The 5807-nt window shown below is 37.9% G+C and overlaps 1 pseudogene; it reads left to right on the plus strand.

Moving 5' to 3' along the window:
- Positions 1-379: 379 nt before the first annotated feature.
- Positions 380-497, plus strand: LOC123462591 (annotated as a pseudogene).
- The last annotated feature ends 5310 nt before the right edge of the window (positions 498-5807 follow it).

Consider the following 5807-nt stretch of genomic DNA (forward strand, 5'->3'; position numbering starts at 1 on the left):
TCCCTCCATTTCCTTGCAGGTAAATAAATAAAATACTTTTTAAAAAGCAATAAAGATTTTTTTAAAAAATTATGCACTAGGTCTACATACCCATAGAAAAAGTAACATGTACAGTCTAAGAAGTAGAAGATCTAGACCTCAGTTGTTATGAAAAGAGAACTAAGCATCTGATTCTTCAGGCGATTCCTCCTACATGCAGGACAGCAGTCATTGGTCAGAGTCCAGTGGAAATTTATAGGTCTAAAGGACTGATGGTATCAACAGTGCAAGGCAAGGGACTATAGGGCATTTGTCACCAGCTATAGTTAAGGACTGAATTATAATCCTACAAGGAAATCCATGATACTTATCAGAAAGTTCAATCAAGACTGACTAAGATCTACAGCCAATTAAGCTGACTCATGGGGGTGGTATGTGACAGATGAATGAGCACCCTCCTTGGTAGTTCGTGCTGCCTGTTGCTTGTACAGTTGCCTTAAGAGATCTTGGTGACAGTTTTCTGATGGATTTCCACATTTCTTATCTCAAAGTAACTCCAATCTAGGCTCCAGACAGCCATGTGAGGTGCCTTTGGGAAGTCTCAGGGCACCGTGACCAGGATTCATATTGGACAGTACATCATGTCCATCTGTACAAAGCTGCAGAATAAATAGCATGTAATTGAGGCCCTGAATGGTGCCAAGTTCAAGTTTCCTGACCACCAGAAAATCCACATCTCAAAGTGGGGCTTCACCAAGTTCCATGCAGATAAATTTGAAGATATGGTAACTGAGAAGTGAGTGGCTCATCCCTGATGACAGTGAAGTCAAATATATTCCCACTTGTGACCCACTGGACAAGAACCAGGCTCTGCAGTCATGAGGCTACCTTACTAGCCATGATCACTAGTAAATCTCACAATAAATTCCTAAAAATAAAAATCTGAGTAGGATAGAACATGCGATACCAAGTTTCTGGGGATGTCAGCAAAAGTTGACTCTGGAAGAAATAATGAAAATGAGCAAAATAATCCCTGTATCCAAAATCTAGAAAAGTAACTCAATTCTAAGCTGAACAAGTTGGCTTTATTTATTTATCTGTGGAAGAACAGGCTCAGGAGGTGAAGAGTTGGTATAAAAGAGAGATATGAGTGTGCTAAACTTCAGAGAAAGAGAAAATAAAGGAGCTATTAACATTTTGAGACTGTTGTCTATTTCTTAGAAGGAAATGAGTATTGTGATTATCCAAAAGACCTTCTGAAAGATTAGCAGCCCTTCTTCTTCTCTTATATCTATAAGCCATCCCCAGTCTTCCATCTCTATTTCTCCCATTCAGTTCCAGTGTCCACTGTTGACTATCTTCACTGGTGATTTCTCTCTCTCCCATTGAACTGCATGCAGAATGGCTTCTTCCAGCTTTCTGTCAGCTGGTCTACATGGAGGAGGTTATCAGCTCAGTTCCAGCAGGATTTATCAATGGCCTTAAAGCCCAAGTATATGGAGTCTTCAACAGTAGGGTCTTACCATCTATTCCTGGTGGGAAACCAAAGGCCTTGGCAATAGCCTACAATGTTTTGGGGGCATCAGGGACCTTCTTGGCCAACAACTCACTGGAGGTATTCCATCCCTCGCACTGAAAATTTTCTAGCAACTATCTATGGCTCCTGAGTGTTCTATTGACCAAAAAATTAGGTTTCCATATGATTTATTTATATACTCTTAGATTTTGATTAGCCCTCCCTCCACCTTTCCTTTACTCAGTCTCTTCCCTTGACCTCACTTGGGTCTTTTCACCCCCATTAATCTATTCTTCTACTTACATATATACAAGGCCATCCTATTAAGTACCCCCATCCCTTCCTTTTCTTCCCATTATATCTCTTGTCTAGCTTACTGGCCTTTGCTACTGAGTTTTCTTCCTACTCACACAGAAGTCCAGTCATTTGTAGCTAGGATCCACAAATGAGAGAGAACATGAAATGAGTATAATCCTTTCCAGATCCATCCATTTTCCTGCAAATTTCATAGCTTCATTTTTCTTTACCACTGAGTAGAACTCCATTGTATAAATGTGCCATATCTTCCTTATCCACTCATCAGTTGAGGAACATCTAGGCTGATTCCATTTCCCAGCTATTGTGAATTTAGAAGCAATAAACATGGTTGAGCAAGTATCTCTAAGGTAATGAGACGAATCCTTAGGATATATGCCTAGAAATGCTATGACTGGGTCATATGATAGATCTATTTTTAGCTGTCTTAGGAACCTCAACACTGATTTCCACAATTGCTGGACCAGATTGCATTCCTACCAACAGTGTAGAAGGGTTCCTCTTTTTTTGCATCCTTGCCAGCATTTATGGTCATTTGTTTTCATGATGGTAGCCAATCTGTCAGGAGTGAGATGGAATCTCAATGTAGTTTATTTTTTTTTTTTTGTTTTTTTTTTGTTTTGTTTTTTTTTTTGGTTTTTCGAGGTAGGGTCTCACTCTGGCTCAGGCTGACCTAGAATTCACTATGTAGTCTCAGGGTGGCCTTGAACTCACGGCGATCCTCCTACCTCTGCCTCCCTAGTGCTGGGATTAAAGGCGTGCACCACCACGCCCGGCTTTCAATGTAGTTTTAATCTGCATTTCCCTGATGACTAGGGATGTAGAACATTTTTAGATGCTTATATGCCATCCATATTTCTTCTTTTGAGAACTCTCTATTTAGTTCGATAGCCCAATTTTAATTAGCTTGTTTGATTTCTTATGATTTAATTTTTTGAGATCTTTGCATATCCTAGATATTAATCCTCTATCACATGTATAGCTGGCAAAATTTTTTTTCCCATTCTGTAGGTTGTCTCTTTGTTTTATTCACAGTATCCTTTGCCATACAAAATCTTTGTAATTTCATGAGGTTGTGGTGGTTACTATGTGGTTTTATTGTGGGGTTATATTCAGAAAGTCTTTGCCCAGGCCAGATTTTTGGTTTGCCTTGTTCTTCTTTTTCCAAGGCTTTAAGGTGAAGCATTAAGTCATTTACTTGAGACCTTTCTATTTTCTTAATATAGGCACTTAAAGCTATAAATTTCCCTCTTAAGACTGCATTCATTGTGTCTCAAAGGTTTTGGTATGTTGTGTTCTCATTATCATTTGACTCTGAATTTTTTTTATTTCCTTCTTGAATTCTTCATTGACCCACTCATCATTTAGTAGTGTATTGTTTAGTTCCCATGATTTTGTATATTCTCTATCTTTTCTTGCTATTGATTTGTAGTTTGATTCCACTGTGGTCAGGTAGAATGCAAGGAATTATTTCAATTTTCCTGTATTTGTTAAGATATGCTTTGTATCTTAATATACGGTCTATTTTAGAGAATGTACCATGTGCTGCTGAAAAGAATGTGTATTCTACAGCATTTGGATTAAATGTCCTGTATATATCTGTTAGGTCCATTTCTTCTATGACCTCATTTAATCCAGATGTTTCTATGTTTCTTTGTGTCAGGAAGACCTGTCAATTGATGAGAATGGGGTGTTGAAGTCACCCACTACAACTGTGCTTGATGTTATTTGTGACCTTAGTTCTAATAAGGTTTGTTTGATGGAGTTGGGAGCCCCATGTTAGGTGCATGTATGTTTAGGACTGTAAGTCCTCGTGTTGGAGTGTGCCTTTAATCAATATAAAGTGACCTTCATTATGTTTCCTGACTAATGTTAGACTGAAGTCTACCTTTGTCAGATATTAGGATAGCAACCCCTGCTTCTTTTCTAGGCACATTTGCTTGAAACACCATTTGCCAACCTTTCATCCTAAGATAGTGTCCATCCTTTGTAGAAAAATGAGTTTCTTGGAGGCAACAAATTGAAGGATCCTGCTGTTTAGCCCAGTCTGCAAATCTATATCTTTTGGTTGGGGCATTGAGGCCAATGATATTATGAAATATTATTGAAAGGTATGTATTTATTTTGCCATTTTTTTGTAGTTTTTCTGGTTTTACCTTTGCTTTCTTTTTTTTTTTTTTTTTTTTTCCAGGTAGGGTCTCACTCTGGCCCAGGCTGACCTGGAATTCACTATGTAGTCTCAGGGTGGCCTTGAACTCACGGCGATCCTCCTACCTCTGCCTCCCAAGTGCTGGGATTAAAGGTGTGTGCCAGCATAGCCGGCTACCTTTGCTTTCTTGTATTAACTAGTACTGGAGTATGTTTTCTTTTTCTTTTTCCAGGTTCCTTATATGTATGCTTTCTCTTCAGCATGGAGGATTCTTTCAAGAGTTTTCTCTAGAGCTGATTTTTGTCTTCAAATATTCCTTTAGCCTGCTTTTGTTGTGGAATGTCCTTATTTCTCTGCATACTTAAATGGATAGCTTTGCAGGATAAAGTAACCTTGGTTGACAGTTTTTATCTTTTAGAACTGGGAATACATTACTCCAAGCCCTTCTGGCTTTTAAAGTTTGTATTGAGTAATCTGCTGTGATCCTGATGGGCTTGCTTTTGTAAGTAACTTAATTTTTCGCTTGAACTGCTTTCAATATTTTTTCTTTGGTTTGTATGTTTGGTAGTTTAATTATAATATGGTGAGGAAAGGTTCTTTCCAGGTTTTGTCTGTTTGCTGTTCTAAGGGATTCCTGCATCTGCTTGGTACCTCTTTCCCAATTTGGAGGAAGTTTTCTTCTATGATTTTGTTGAAAATGCCTACTATGCCTTTGGAGTAAAATTCTTCTCCTTCTCCTATACCCTGAATTCTTATGTTTGATCTTTTCATAGTGCCCCAAATATCTTGAAATTTCCATTCATACTTTCCTATTAGTTTGTCTTTATCTTTCTTGTATTAGATCTGCCACCTGGTCTTCTAGTTTAGATATTCTGTCCTTTCCTTCATCCATTCTACTGGTGAGATTTTCTACAGAGGTTTTTATCTCACTGACTGTTTTCTTCATTGTTAGTAATTCTGACTGGTTTTTCTTTATTATTTCTATTTCCTTATTTATGTCTTGTATTGGCCCCTTTATTTCATTAAATTGGTTTACTGTGTCTTCCTTGATTCCTTTGATTTTCCTCTTTCATTCCTTTGATTTCCTCTTTGACTTCTTTGAACATATTTATAAGCATTGTTTTGAAAACTTTCTCAGGCACTTCCTCTAACTCATTCTCACTGGAGGTCATTTATGATGCATTAATACTTTTGGTAGATTTATATTGTCTTGATATTTGGAGTTTCTTGTGGTATAATGTATATATTTTTTCATCTTGGATTAATTTAATGCTTAGATTTCCTAGTTAACTATAGTATTATTAGATATATAAATCAATCTGATGTTATATATCTTCAGGGTAGGAGCTTAATGTGCTAGGTGTGGCTCTTAAGACTCTCAGAATGTCTACAAAAGTGACCCATGATTTTGGGTTTGCCTGCTATGAGTCTATTCAAGTAGGCTGAGTGGAACAAAATACAGGCAGATTCTAAAATTTAACTAAACAATGTACACAATCAATGAAAAACAGCACATGCTATTTATGCAAGAGTAGGTATTATGACAACCAGATCCTCTATCAAAGTCACTGTCCCTTACGGTGTGTATTGCCCTACACTCTTAATCCTGTCAACTAGGAGGTTAAGGTTTCTGGTCTGTTGAGGGTTCCAAGTCAGCTTGTGACCAAGTGAAACCCTTCCCTAATGAACAACAGAAGAGGAAACAAAGCCACTATAAATCAAGAAGCAACAAATAACAAGCCCAAAATATAGCTTATTTAAGAATGGCAAATTTGAGCCGGGCGTGGTGGCGCACGCCTTTAATCCCAGCACTCGGGAGGCAGAGGTAGGAGGATCGCCATGAGTTCA

Source organism: Jaculus jaculus, chromosome 7, assembly GCF_020740685.1.
Source record: "Jaculus jaculus isolate mJacJac1 chromosome 7, mJacJac1.mat.Y.cur, whole genome shotgun sequence".
Classification (NCBI taxonomy): Eukaryota; Metazoa; Chordata; class Mammalia; order Rodentia; family Dipodidae; genus Jaculus; species Jaculus jaculus.